A 15540-nucleotide genomic window follows, 5' to 3' on the forward strand; every position below is an offset into this window, starting at 1 on the left:
GACCAGGGATCAGACATTGGAAGGCAGATTCTTAATCACTGAACCATCAGGGAAGTCCCAGAGGCAGTAACTGAGCCCAGGAGGGGTGCACCTCTTTCCCTGAGTCTGTAGGGAAAAGAGCATGTGGTTGAGCTAATAAAGGCTCTGAGGGTGACTATTCATGGGCGCTGGTTGTTTCTCCAGCTGAAGTGTGGCAGGTCCAAGGGTAGACACCTCAGGACAACGTAACAGCAGGGAAAAGAACTGACTCATTGGAGTCAGAGGGCCTGGGTTCAGCTGTGAGGTTATTAACTGTGGTGACCTGCTGCAAGTTAGTCACCCTTCAGAACCTCAGTTTCCCTACCTGGAAAATGGGGACAACCATGGTTGTTGTGAAGATTAACTGCCACCATGATCCATGTAAAGCCCTCAGTACAGTGTCTGACACATAGCGAGTGTTCACCAAAGGGTAGCTGTTATTTACAGCACATCTGGTGCTCCTATGAACCTCCCTGGGGAGTCATGCTTTGGCCAGAGGGCGTTGAGGGGGGGATGGGGGTGTCCAGGGTTTTCCTACAAGCTTTTCAGGAAGTGTGGTTGTAAGAAATGAGACATGATTTAGAAGCGGCATAGCTTCTGTCACAAGGGCTTTGTTACACAATAAATGCTACCAAATGTGTAATAAATGTTTATGAGCAAGTCCTCTATAATCAGCACTCTCTAGAAACTTCCCCTCCCCCCAGGTGCTCTTGGCCTTGGCTGTGGCCACACCCACTGCCCAAGTGAGCCGTATCAGCTGTCAGCTGTCCTCTTGTCTTTTGAATTCAGTGCTTTTTACAGGGACTCTTCCCATGATTATAAGTTTGAGAACCGGAGACCGCTTTACAAACACTTCCCAATGTCTCGCAGCAATGAGAGGCCAGTGCAAAGGGTAAAGGGAGTTTTCCTGAGCCACGGAAATCAGAGTTGGAGCCAATCCAGCTGGCTATGTCACCCTGAGCTTGTGGGTCATTGCAGAATTGTTTGCAGAAATTCCTGTTATATTGGATTTTGTCCAGGCCAACGCAGTGTGTTTCAGGGATCACAGAACAACCTCTCAAGGGAAAGAAGGAAGGCCTGTTGCTTGGAATGACTTAGAGAACTGTTGGTAGCCATCCAAGGCAGCCATCACTCATTAAATTTGCCTTCCCTTCCAACAAAAAGCCAAATGTATAGAACACCACATACAGAGCTCTAAGAATAGTACAGCGTTCCAAGAACATACTGAACTTGGCCTGCATGCAAGTGTGCAGGGCTTGGCGGGTCTTTTTACTCTCAAAGCTGGATGGGTTGGAACAAACACCCCAAATATTTTCTCCAAGTAGCATGCAGAGAAGAAATGAGAAAGAGAGCAAAAGAGAGCACCCTAGCATGTCATTCTCTGACCTGGGCTGCCTTTTCAGGGCATGGATAGGCCCTACAGCCACCAAAGCAGCTTGTAAGCCCTTGGGCAGTGAGCACAGTAGAGCCCCCTTCCTACCCACCATTCATTGATTCCACACTGGGCTGAGCAAGCCCCAAAGTCCTGTAACAGGTGGAAATTTGTCATCTGCTGCTACAGGAATTTGAAACCGTCACCCTCCACGTAGGATTTACTGGCATCCTTCCCATAAGTATAGAAAGTGAGAACAGGTTCCATCCATAGCTGAGTTCTGAGCAATGAGAGCTCTCAAAGTACTGACAAGACCCTGAGCCACACCCCACTGTTTGTTGGAAGAAATCCATGTGTGGGTCTATTCATAAAAGAGTCTGGGAAGACAGACTCCTTAATGGCGGTTGGCTCTAGTAGTGGGATTTGGGGGGAGCTTTTCTTTTCTACTTTAAAACTTTCTGTATGGTCTGAAATCTTTACTCAGTGATCCAGAAAACAGCCACCGTATTTGGAAATTGTTTTCCTATTCTCGGGCGGGCAAACACAACAGGGTTTCTGGCTTCCTGCTTTCTTCTGGGAAGGGAAAGTAAAATAAGGTGGAGTGGGCAGACCCCCAAAGGCCCTCAAAGACAAAAATTATAGGAAGAACAGGCTTTAGCCATTCCTGGATATTCCTATCATGCTCCTTGCCCCCCAAGAACAAATGTTACAGGTCACCACACATCCTCAGCCTCTTGAATAGCTAATCACAATTCATTCTTTAGTTCTCCTTGTAGATGTCACTTCTTCAGGGTAGCCATCTCTGTCTCCTCAAGATTGAATCCCAGGACTCCCCTGGTGGTCCAGTGGTTAAGACTCCAAGCTCCGAATGCAGGGGGGGCCCAGGTTTGATCCCTGGTCAGGGAACTAGATCCTGTGTGCTGCAACTGAAGACCTGGCACAGCAAAACAGAAAACAAAAAGATTGCGTCCCATATCCCTCCCTTGTTCTTCCAAGCCATCTGTGCTGCGATTACATGTTTACCTGTTGGCCACCCCCACCAATCGAGGTCCCTGAATGCAGACATGTTTTATTCATCTGTGCAGCCTCTATACCTTAGGAAAGTGCCCACAAGTTCTATAAACATTTCCTGAATAATTATTTATAGAGGAACCTTTTGTAACCAGGGCAATTTAAGAGGTACAAAGATGAATAAGAAACCATTTGCTTTCAAGGAACTTAAAGCTGAGTTGTTACTTAGTCGCTAAATTGTGTCTGATTCTTTTTCATCCCCACAGACTGTAGCACACCAGGCTCCTCTGTTCATGGGATTTCCCAGGCAAGAATATTGGAATGGGTTGCCATTTCCTTCTCTAGGGGATCCTCCTGACCCAGGAATCAAACCCACATTCCTAACAACAGCAGGAGGATTCTTTACCACTGAGCCACCAGGGAGCCATGAAATTAAAAGATGCTTGCTCCTTGGAAGCAAAGCTATGACAAAACTAGACAGTGTGTTACAAAGCAGAGACAGCACTTTGCCAACAAACATCCGCATAGTCAAAGCTATGGTTTTCCCACTAGTCATGTGTGGATGTGACAGCTGGACCATAAAGAAGGTTGAGTGCCAAAGAATTGATGCCTTTGAATTGTGGTGCTGGAGAAGATTCTTGAGAGTCCCTTGGATAGCAAGGAGATCAAACCAGTCAATCCTAAAGAAAATCAACCCCAAATATTCACTGGAAGGCTGATGCTAAAGCTCCAATACTTTGGCCATCTGATGCAGAGAGCTGGTTTGAAAAAGACCCTGATGCTGGGAAAGATTGAGGGCAAAAGGAGAAGAGGGTGGCAGAGGATGAGATGGTTAGATAGCATATCAACTCAATGGACATGAATTTGACCAAACTCTGGGAGATAGTGGAGGACAGGAGCCTGGCGTGCTGCAGTATTCGGGGTCTCAGAGTCGGACCTGACTTAGCGACTGAACAACAACAAAAAAGCTGAGCTGGGGAGACAGATGTATCTAACAATTAACTATAAAATCAAGCGCTAGTTTAAGGGTTAAAATAAGAGTTTCAAACAACCAACCATGAAGATAAGTAAGGTTTTGGACCCTGACTATTTCTCACTCATTTTGTTTTATGGTTCAGAATTATTCTCACACTGGAATGCTAGTGTGGGGTGTGTGCATATAGTTTTAAGGATTCAGGTTCCTAGGACCTTTCTTAGACCTTGACTCATGATTTTTCTTCTGTCCTGCTGGCAGTTGCCCTGGGAATACCTGCCATTTAATGTTAATTGATGTTTGTGAAACACTTATCCTCCTCTGCTGAAAAGCTGTAAGTGTTGAGCACTATTTCTGTGTTACAGTAGTTGTTTTATTATTCAAGCAGTGCCAGTGTGGTTACACAACAGCTTGGATCAGGAGACGAAACAAGGGCAGTGATCCTACTGAAGCTACAGGGGATGGGGATTTGGGATGGTAAAATGTTAATTACCCGAGATGGAATGTGGGCTCGAGTCCAGCACTGTGCTCCTGGAGATCATTTCAGTACCAGAGCCTGGGGCTGGTTCTCTGGCAGTGGGTCCTAAGCATTCTGCCCTCCCCTGGCTGGAATGTTGGATTCACTTTGCTGAAAGCTGCCACAGGAAAGAATTCAATGGCCAGGAGCCAGGAACACACCTCTTGCACAGCATAAGGGGCTACTCTGGAAGCTTTCCACAAAGGGCTGTTCTATTTGCATACAGTAAATTATTCCTAAACCGATTTATTCTCTTTCCCTCTTTGGACTCTCTCCTTGTTTCTGGCTCTTCAGGACTCTCTCAGAAAAGAATGAGCTGGAGGTGGATGGGTGGCAGTTGGGAAGGTAGGCTTGAAACAGAAGGCTGGTAGAAGTATTCATTTATTTATAAAGTGGAGAAAATGACCATAAAGGTAAATGGGCTTCCGGTCAGGAAACACCAAGACTGTTTCATTTAGGGTGGGAGGAATGGGTGCTGGAGAAGATACAGTGGAGGCAATGACAACCTATCCATAGCTTTAGTCCCCAACAGTGTCACCTCCAAAAACTGAGGACCTTAGGCTCTGAATGAAACTTTTTGAAGATGTAGGGTTGGCTGACAGGAACGATTCTAGGCTAAGGGAGACACTAAAGTACAGTGAAAAGAGCTTAGGCCTTGGAGTCAGATCTGGGACCAAATGTTGGTCTACCAACTATTTTCTATCTAGGTGACCTTGGGCAAATGTCCTAACCTCTCTGGAGCCTTAGTGTCTTATCTGTAAAATTTAGAGAACCTATAACTCACAGCTTTAATCGATAGTCCTTGTAAAGAACTCTGCACAGTTGGCACAAAGCGGGCACGCAAGCGGTACGCAAGCGGGTAATCGTTATTACCAACTACAGGCCAAATGAACAGTCATCCAAACTGCCTAGCAAACAATTAACAGTGCGAATCTGACCGACGCGCCTGTCTGCCCAATAAAGTACCAGGAAAGAACTTGGTGGAGACAAACCAATGGCATTAGCCCTTGTTGTTGGACGGGCTTTCTTGCCGTTCCACCAATAGTTTGAAGATTTGACTAACGAGTGACATGCGGACAGTCCAATGACCCACAACCAGCCCACACTCAGCACTTCTGAGGGGATAAATCAAGGAGCCAAGACGTATAGATTCCGTTATTAGGCAGTACTGGATGGAAAGAGGAGCTTAGGGGAAACAGTGCGAGGGCGAAGCACTAATGAACTAATAAAAGGAAAAAGACAATGGTTGCGCCAACTGAGCTCGGCCGCCATCATGCTCTAGTTTCCCCTTCGCTTCTCCGCGTCCGCGACCGAGGAAGCGGCCTCTGGGATGCTGAGGGGGTGTGTCCCCGAATGATTGGCGCAGGGAGCTCAGCCAATCCTAGCTCGTCAAACGGAACGCATTTGACCAATGAGGGGCGGCGGCTGCGGCGAGGCATTGGAGGGGCGGAACGGCAGCTTGACGGGCACAAAAGCCAGCCAGTGAGGGCCGGCAGCATCCTCCCTGCGGCCAATGGAGTGGGACTCTGGGCGGGGCCCCGAGTGTTTGTGTTGTGGTTTTGGGGGAGGGAGGCGGAGGGGAAAGTTTGTTTATTTTGTTTTTAGTTTCTGGGGTCCCCGTGTTTCTCGGAGGTGAAGCGGGAGGGATTGACCCCCTCCCCCGAGCCCCTCAGTCCCCCTACTACGTCGCCTCCATAGCCTGCGAAGGAGCGGGGACCGCGCGCATCGCAACGCATCGCCTCACAGCGGAACGCCGCGCACTCGGAGCCGGCACGGCTCGGCGGTGAGTGAGGACCGACGGCCACCGCCGCCCTTCCCCTCCCCCCGCTCACCGCCCAGTCAGAGCCGGGAGGCCGGGTGGGCGAGGACGTCCGCGGGAGCGCGCGGCGCGAGGCCGGCCTGTCAAGCTGAGGTGCAGCGTGTGCGTGTCCTCGCGAGTGAGCGCGCGCGGCGGGGAGAGGGCCGGGAGGGGCGTGAGCGCGCGCGGGGCCGGCGGGGGCGGCGGCGTTGGGCGCGCGCTCCGCGGGGCGGGCGTCTGGTGGGTTGACCCCGGGGCGGGGGACGCGGGCGAGGTCCGCGCTCTGGTCTTGGGCGCCCGGAATGGCCGGGTCGGGGCCGGCGGGCGGGCGGGCGCGCGCGGCGGCGGCGGCGGGCGTCACGCGCCGGCAGGTGTGAGCTGGGGGAGGGCTTCCGGGTGGGCCGGTCTAGTCGAGTTCGCTTCCCGTCGCCGGGGCACCTCGAGGCCGGGAGGGGTCCCCATCGCGGCGGAGAGCCGAGGCCCACGGAGGCGCGTCGGGGCCCCTTTCCTGGCGGTGGCAGAGGGAGGCGTCAGGCCTCGGAGCCTCCCGGTCCCCACCTGTGTGCAGGACCCGCGTGACTGAGTGAATGCGCTCCCCTGCCCAACCCGGGCCGGGGGTCCCAACTCCACCCCTCACCCAGGAGCCCTGCCTGTGTGGGCACCTAAGAGTCGATTAACTCTTCCCCAGGGAAAGGAGGGCGAGGGGACTATCATCGGACGACCAGTCAGAAGTGTTTTCTGCCATTCCCTGGTCCTGCGCCCTGGGTTTCAAACTAGTGGGTTTCCACAGTGGGCTTAAATGCACTGTGTAGTGGCTGAAGACTCTCAATAAGGGTATAGCCTCTTGTCGGTGACCTTAAGGCCCAGCCCATCCTCGGTTATTTGAACACCAGGAATTAGTCTAGGTCTTTTCAGGCTCCCTGCCTTTTCACATATCTGCCGGCTGCACTACTACTTTTTAGCCTCTGTGCTAAAGGTTGAAGCCAGGCATAAGGTGAATTCAAGTTGGCCATTTGCTTACAATATAGACAAAATATAGAACAAAATTAGCCAGAGATGTTTCTCCATAGTCAGTGAATAAAACGTTGTTAATTACTGTTCCGCTCCCCTAGCAGTTAAGCAAACAGAAATAAGATGTATAGAAATCTTACATTTTAGCATTTTGTGAAGGTTTAACAATAGCAGCTGTTTTCTTCCTAGTTGTGGGGAATTTCAATAGGATGATAGTTTCCTAATGATTCGGGTGGCTTTGGAACTATGTTTAGCTTTTGGTAGTGTTATGTAAATGGCTCTTAAAAAGCAGAACTTTTAGCACATTGACACCTCTACCGTGTGCGTTGTCTCACTAGGTAGGTAGTAGGAGAGATGTGAATGTAGTAGGTCCATACACTAAGGCAAGTATCCAGAACACGAATCAGACTGGTTTGTTCCACTTAGAATGCAGTGATGATATGATGCCTTTAAAATAATTTTTTAGTTCTTGACTCTTTTTAAGTGCTTGTCCCAAATATTTGAGCAGAAAAGTTTCTGATGGGACTAAAGGAGAAGAAATTCCCAAGCGGCTTTTCTAAGGTAGCACATAAATGTCATGCCCTTTGGGAGGTGGGTTGGGAAATATTTTTGTCCTCATTCAAATGGAAGCACTTAAAAATGTTTTAAATCAGAACAATGCCATTTGTTCAAATGGTAATGATAACGGTAGCTAACATTTTTTTTTTTTTTTTTTTTTGGCGTGCTTTGCCTATGTCAACCTGTTTATATTTTTTACCTAGTCCTAACCTCAAGCCTGTGAGGTCGGTATCATTACTGTTTCATGGATGGGAAAAACCGCCTCCAAAAGCTGTAAAGCTAGGAAGTTAAAGGGCATCGGTTTAGTCTTCAGTCTGATTTCAAACCCTATGCATGTTCCATTTTGCGCCCCCTCCCAAATTATCCAGAGGAAGAAATGCAGAAAGACACTGAGAAGCAGAAAGGGATGGAAAAGGGAAATGTAACTGATGATTAGGTTCTTCATATCTAACTTAAAAATTAATGAAACTCATTCTTAATTTTTTAGAGATTAGCATTTTTGCAGGTGTTACATCTAAGCTTTGTTTTAATTTCTTCCCTATTTAAAGCGCCTTTAATTCAGGGGTCAAGGCTTTCAGAGCCTTTTGTGCAGGTCTGCACTCTGATACGTTGCTGTTGTCAGTTAATCCTTCCAGGAACCAGGCATCATTCAGTTTTGTATCCAGCAGGGTGCTTGATACATATCATAGGGGCACAGTAAATGTTAGTTGACTTAAGAAACAATTTAGAATGTCATGACTTAGGGTTCATTTTAGCAGTTTTAGTTTAATGGGACAGTAAAGAGAATAGCTCATGTGCTAAAGGCATGTTCTGGAAGAATACTTAAACGGAGCAGTTCATAAGCCTGGGAAGTAAATTTTTTAATTTTGAAAATTTCTGTTATTTATGTAGTAACATTCTGAATGTTAACACGTGTACAGATTCATGTAACCAGTGCCACAGTCAGGGTACAGAATGGTTCCATCACTCTCCAAAGACTCCCTCATGCTCTGTCCCTTTCAAGAGCCCTGAATTCCGTCCCAGAGAGAAACACTGAGGATCAGACTCAGGCTTGTTTTACTTTTTTTTTTTTTTCCCCTGTTTTCAACTACTTGAAAATGTTATTTACTTTTGGGATTTAAACTGTCACTTCTCTGTGTGTTAATCTCAGTATCCATGTCTGATCTCTCTTCCATTCTCTAAAACAACATCCATATTTACCTGCTGGAATTCTTCCCTAGTGCTTCATACTCAGTATGTTTAGAGTTGTGCCTCCCAGCCAGTGTCTCCCAAATCAACTCAGCCATCAGATTTTTCTATACTTTTTGGTAGTGCCATCCTTCTCCCAACCTTGCAACCCTGGAAAACTTGAAAGTGAAAGTCGCTCAGTCTTGTTCGACTCTTGGCGACCCCATGAACTATACAGTCCATGGAATTCTCCAGGCCAGAATGCTAGTGTGGGTAGCCGTTCCCTTCTCCAGGGGATCTTCCCAACCCAGGGATCGAACACACAGGTCTCCTGCATTGCAGATGGATTCTTTACTGTCTGAGCCACCAGGGAAGCCCCAGGGAAAACTTGAAGGGCCTTATTATCATTATCTTTTGGCCATGCCACACGGCATGTAGGTTTTAGTTTCCTGACCAGGGATCCAACCCATGCCGCCTGCATTGGCAGCATGGAGTCCTAACCATGGGACCACCAGGGGAGTCCCTTGAATGGCCTTATATTACACTCTGTTACCCCAGACCCCAGGTATGTTGCTGTTCAGCTACAAATGCTGGCTCCTTCCCCTTTGCTCCCAAGCCAGCTTCTGTTCAGGGTGCTGAGCAGACAGAGCATAGGTGGCTGAACACTTGGAACCCACCAAGATTGGACCACTTCCCTGATCAGAACCCCTCACAGCTTCCCATTGCACTTGGACCAATTCGGGATTTATTTTCCATCCCGTGAGGTTGTGCAAGATCTGGCCTTCGCCTGCCTCTCCAGCCTTCTCACACCTTTTTTATGACCCCCCTGCCTTCTTGACATTCTAACTACATAGCCTTTCAGTTGTCTGAATTACCCAAGCCTTTTCTAGCCTTAAGGTTTTTGTACACAGCACTCTCCTGGCCTGGGCCATTACTCCCCCTGGTCTTCACCCACCTGACTTCAGGGTTCACATGAAATTGTCACTTCTTCAGAGAGTCTTTTCCTTTATGACCTCATCCCACTACTCCCATCCTCCCTCAAATCTCTCAGAACTTCCTGTTCTTTTGTCATAGTTCTCACCACAATTTTTGATTTAGGACCATGTCTGTTTTGTTTCCTTTACCTCCAGAGCTGAGCCAAGGACTAGGCATACAGCAGACTCCCAGTAAATATTTGTTGGCTGTGTTGTGAGTCTGGGTGTTTGCTTTTATAATTTATTGCTATCTTGTAGCTTTTGGTAGCCTTCCTTTCTGCCTCCTACCTACTCTGAACTTGATCCTACTGGCAGAGGTCTTGGCACAGAGAAAGAGAGATCTGGAATCGCTAAAGAGGACACCGATTTTGTTCTCCTGAATGGCACCTCTGCCTGGGAGCCCTTCGCACTGAGCCAGATGAGATCTAACCTAACTCTAAACTGGGGTTGGGCTCGCTAGTCCGCTGAGCAGTGCACCTTGGTCATCCAGGCTCACGTCAGTGCTTGCAGCTGTTCCTCTTCCCTCACCTCACCCTGCTCTTGGTTTTTTCCTCCTCTCTCCACCCAGCGTGGGACTCCTAAAGACCTTGTACACTTTCCAGCTGAACGCGCTTACCCTTTGACATTTGCCGGCCTTTTGACATTGACAGCCGCATCTAGTGTCTTGACCCTATGGATGGCCCCCACACGCCTGACACAGAGCTTCGTTTATGTTTCCTGCCCCCTCCCCAAGTCTACCACGAGCACTTAGGTTTAAAAGCATTCAATAGTGTTTCATAGCCTCAAGGGATTAAACTCTGTAGCTTGTTATTTAAAGCTCTCTGGACCAGCACTGTGCAGTAGAAATAGAATGCAAGCCGCAGATGTGAACCACACATGTAATTTTAAATTTTCTAGTAGCCACATTAAAAAGGTAGAAATAAAGGGTGAAATTGATTTTCATAACACTTTATTTACATCAAGATATCCAAGATATTATGTAAACATATAATCGGTTAAAAAAACATATTGAGGTGCTTTACATGCTTTTTTTCATGTGAAACTGAAATCTGGAGTGTACTTTTCACTTAATACATCTCAGTTGAGACTTAGCACATTTCTAGTGCTCAATAGCTACATGTGGCAAGTGGCTACCATGCCGGACAGCACAGCTCTGAACCATGTCCTTAGCATAGTTGGAGGGCTGCTGCTGCTAAGTCACTTTAGTCGTGTCCGACTCTGTGCGACCCCATAGACGGCAGCCCACCAGGCTCCCCCGTCCCTGGGATTCTCCAGGCAAGGACACTGGAGTAGGTTGCCATTTCCTTGTCCAATGCATGAAAGTGAAAAGTGAAAGTGAAGTCGCTCAGTCGAGTCCGACCCTCAGTGACCCCATGGACTGCAGCCTACCAGGCTCCTCCGTCCATGGGATTTTCCAGGCAAGAGTACTGGAGTGGGGTGCCATTGCCTTCTCCGAGTTGGAGGGCTATACCAGACTAATTGCCACCACTGGCCTTTTGGTAACACTCTTCTCTTTCTTGAAATCAGGTCCTTATCCAAATATGCTAACCGTCCTTGCTGAGAAACCCAGAAAATTCAGTTCTCACCATCTCCTCTGAGCTGTTTTAACATTAATTTTTTCATGTAGCAGTATTTATCAGTTTGTATTATAATCAGGGGTAGTGTTAAAATATTCAAAAACTGATAAGACATGGGAATAGGTGCTGATGAATTAGAACCTGTGGCAGCTGTGTTCTCATCTGTGTGTACCTGCTGAATTATAGCTCTGATTGTCCTGGGTTGTGTATTATTGGCTGAGTTCCTTGAAGGCAGGGTATAAGACTGAGTTCCCTGAAGGCAGGCTTTTGTCCTACTCAACTTTGCCTCCCTAAAAGGACTCCTTACCTGGCTCATAGTAGATCAGTTCAGTCGCTTAGTTGTGCCCAACTCTTTGCGAACCCATGGACAGCAGCATGCCAGGCTTCCCTGTCCATCACCAACTCCCAGACTTGCTCAGACTCATGTCCATCGAGTTGGTGATGCCATTCAGCCATCTCATCCTCTATTGTCCCCTTCTCCTCCTGCCTTCAATCTTTTCCAGCATCAGGGTCTTTTCCAATGAGTCAGTTCTTTGCATCAGGTGGCCAAAGTATTGGAGTTTCAGCATCAGTCCTTCCAATGAATATTCAGGACTGATCTCCTTTAGGATTGTCTGGTTTGATCTTCTTGCTGTCCAAAGGACTCTCAAGAGTCTTTTCCAACACCATAGTTCAAAAGCATCAGTTCTTCAGCGCTCAGCTTTCTTTATGATTCAGCTCTCACATCCGTATGTGACTACTGGAAAAAACCATAGTTTTGACTATACAAATCTTTTCAGTAAAGTAATGTCTCTGCTTTTTAATATGCTATTTAGGGTTGTCAGAGCTTGCTCATAGTAGATAGTCTATAAATATTTTAAATCACTGAACAAATGCTACCTTGTATTTTGTTTTATTCTATGTGCTACATTTTATCTTTTCAATTAGAAACCAAAATACAAGTGCTTTGAGGATAGAAATCATGAATTATGAAGGACTAGGTGGCAGTTTCTTGATTGTCTTCATAGGAGAAGTTCTTCTGAATGAAAATTCACTTTAAAAAAATAACTGTTTAGAAGTTGTTATGGGTTTTCAGCCTGGGCAAATAATGAAGTGTGACTTTAATTTAATGAAACTTACTTTGTTTTGTGGTTTTGTAAGCTGGCTGTGTGGAGAAGGAGATGGCACCCCACTTCAGTACTCTTGCCTGGAAAATCCCATGGACGGAGGAGCCTGGTAGGCTGCAGTCCATGGGGTCGCAAAGAGTCGAACACGACTGAGCGACTTCACTTTCACTTTTCACCTTCATGCATTGGAGAAGGAAATGGCAACCCACTCCAGTGTTCTTGCCTGGAGAATCCCAGGGATGGGGAGCCTGGTAGGCTGCTGTCTATGGGGTCGCACAGAGTCCGACACGACTGAAGCGACTTAGCAGCAGCAGCAGCAGCAAGCTGGCTGTGAAAGCAGCTTCAAAAGAAGAGCTCCTTGGAATTAATGCAAACTCTTCCAGTTAGGGGCATGTTTGGTTCCTGGAAGGGACCTGAACTAGAAGTGAAAAATCCTGGGTTGGTTTGTGTTGTAGACATATACTTGAGTATCAGCTATGTTCCAAGCACAGGAATGATTGAAAATTCAAAAACATAGTATGAAAAAGTACAGCTTTAACACAAAGATGATGTGATTAATTATTTCTAGGAATATTGAATTTCTCTTTGCTGCTTTATACTTTCCTCATTTCTAGCACGGACTACACTGTATAGTGTTTCCAGATCTGTCTCTTGCATCAGATTGTGAGTTTCTTAAGAGCAAGACTTGCATTCATCTCTGTATGAATGCACACACTGTACTGCGCCTGCCATATTGTAGGCACTCAAATGTTTGTTGAATAAGTATCTTCAAATAAATTACTTACTGTGCAGAAGATAATTTTTTCCCTTGTAAGTAGGGAATTCTCTGCCTTAGAGAATTGTAGAAACTGCAGAAGGAATAATCGCTTAAGACTATGTGTCTGTTCTGTATATGTTATTCCTCAAATATAAAATATTTAACTAAGAAACAAGTGCAACTCTAATCACATGTACTCCCTACTTAAAATTGTTAACCTGTCCCCCAAACACTGCCATCCACCCTCTGGAATATAAACTTCACAAGAATAAGCATCTGATCTGTCTTGTTCACTAAATGCCCAGGGAAGACTGTGCCTCATTTCCTGCCCTCCTTTTCTTTGCTGCCTGTACTCTTGTCACACGGAACTTCTGGTTCCTGAAATGCATATCCCCTTCTGCTCAAGGTCTCCTCCTTGCACTTGCTATTCCCATGGTCTGGAAGCTTCGCACCCCAAGCCCAGTTGCCTCTTCAATCCCTGGAGCCCTGTTTATGTGTTATTTCTTAAGCACACACAGCTCCCCACCCCCACCCCCCCAGTAGAAGTGCTCCTTTTAAACATTCAGAGCACTTAATTTAATTGTAATTAAGTAATCATTTAATTTGTATATTGTTTCCCTGCTAGAAAATAGCTATGTGAATAAAAATGCCTTGTCTGTTTTGCTCACATTTTTATCACCAGTATCTGGCACCCACTGCACTATTCTTGCCTAGAGAATCCCCATGGACAGAGGAGCTTGGCAGGCTGCAGTCCATGGGGTCACAAAGAGTCGGACACAACTGAGCAGCTCAGCACAGCACAGCACAGCATCACCCACTGTAAATTACACATAGTAGGTCCTGAATGAAAAATTTTCAAATAAATTAGGAAAGAAAACTAAAACAGAAAAGTATCTCATTCTGATGATTTAAATAAATATATGGGGGCAGGGAGGGGCTTTCCATTTTACGTTGTCTCTGCTGCTGCTGCTAAGTCGCTTCAGTCATGTCCGACTCTGTGTGACCCCATTGATGCCAGCCCACCAGGCTCCACCATCCCTGGGATTCTCCAGGCAAGAACACTGGAGTGGGTTGCCATTTCCTTCTCCAACGCATGCAAGTGAAACACTAGGGTCTATTTTTTTCTTAATTTCTACCTGTAATAGGTAAACATTTCATTATTATAGAAAGAATATTGTAATAAAAAATTTTAATTTGAGAATTTTATCTAGTCATTGTACAGTTGGGGTTTTTTTTGGCCGTGTGTGGGATCCCAGTTTCTCGACCAGGGATTGAACCCAGGCCATGGCAGTGAAAACCTGGAATCTTAACCACTAGACCACCAGGGATCTCCCGATTGCAGAGTTTAATGAGTATCTTTTTAATCCTTTATTAGTAGAAATGATCAGAATGGTTATTCCTTTAAACACTTTTTTATGTGGTCGGTACTTGCTTGAGTACAGTTGACACTGAATGTTTGCGTGTGCACTATGTGGTGCGCTGAACGCTGGGTTAGGAGCTAGGACTACAGGAATGGGATAAGAAGAGATTTTTGTTCCCAAGGCACGCACAGCCAAGTGGGCAAGGCAGACACAGATGAGTGCCATTTGGTGTTGTGTCATAGTAGACATTCAGGGGAGGGGGCAGGGGTGAAAAGGAAAGTCGTCCACACAACTAGAGGTCAGGAAAGCCTTTCCAGGGAAGGTAACATTTACACTTAGTCATGGAGGAAGAGGGCATTTCAGGCAGGGCAAACAGCCTACACAGAGGCCCAAAGGAGCATATTTAGTATAAGGAGAAGATGGCACAGTGTTGTGCTTTTATAAAGCTGGTGTCAGGGTACAGGGCCAACAGCTGTCTTACAGACCTGTAAGTGACGTGTCAGACTCAGATTACATTTCAGAACTGGAGATAGTCTTAGAAATAATTGTTGTTGTGATTCCATATATTTGAACTCATAAAGGCATCATAAAGTACCATTCAAAGAAGCTAATGGTAAACCAGAATGATGCTTGTCACTTCTAATTAATATACTTGTTTGAATATAGCACCTATAACTAGGCAAATGATTTCAGGTGGAATTAGAAAGTTGTGACTCATTTAAGCTTATCTAGGAGCAGAGAAGCACAAGTTGGAATCAAGATTGCTGGGAGAAATATCAGTAACCTCAGATATGCAGATGACACCACCCTTATGGCAGAAAGCGAAGAGGAACTGAAGAGCCTCTTGATGAAAGTGAAAGAGGAGAGTGAAAAAGCTGGCTTAAAACTCAACATTCAGAAAACTAAGATCATGGCATCCGGTCCCATCACTTCATGGCAAATAGATGGGGAAACAATGGAAACAGTGACAGACTTTATTTTCTTGAGCTCCAAAATCACTGCAGATGGTGACTGCAGCCATGAAATTAAAAGATGCTTGCTCCTTGGAAGAAAAAGTATGACCAACCTAGACAGCATATTAAAAACAAGAGACATTGCAAGATCTATCTAGTCAAAGCTATGGTTTTTCCAGTAGTCATGTATGGATGTGAAAGTTGGACCATAAAGAAAGCTGAGCACCGAAGAATTGATGCGTTTGAACTGTGGTGTTGAAGAAGACTCTTGAGAGTCCCTTGGACTGCAAGGAGATCCAACCAGTCCATCCTAAAGGAAATCAGTCCTGAATATTCATTGGAAGGACTGATGCTGAAACTCCAATACTTTGGCCACCTGATGCAAAG

General features: G+C 46.2%; 1 protein-coding gene across 6 annotated transcripts in view; it reads left to right on the forward strand.

Moving 5' to 3' along the window:
* Positions 1 to 5452: 5452 nt before the first annotated feature.
* TNRC6B (trinucleotide repeat containing adaptor 6B) overlaps positions 5453 to 15540 on the forward strand; it is a 262610-nt gene continuing 252522 nt past the window's right edge. For 4 of the 6 annotated variants that reach the window (XM_019961842.2, XM_019961844.2, XM_070790452.1 and 1 more), the window contains exon 1: positions 5453 to 5674. The gene's annotated coding sequence lies outside the window, so the exon portion shown is untranslated. The other 2 variants (XM_070790449.1, XM_070790451.1) reach the window with 2 other exon arrangements.

Source organism: Bos indicus, chromosome 5 (genome assembly GCF_029378745.1).
Source record: "Bos indicus isolate NIAB-ARS_2022 breed Sahiwal x Tharparkar chromosome 5, NIAB-ARS_B.indTharparkar_mat_pri_1.0, whole genome shotgun sequence".
Taxonomy (NCBI): Eukaryota; Metazoa; Chordata; class Mammalia; order Artiodactyla; family Bovidae; genus Bos; species Bos indicus.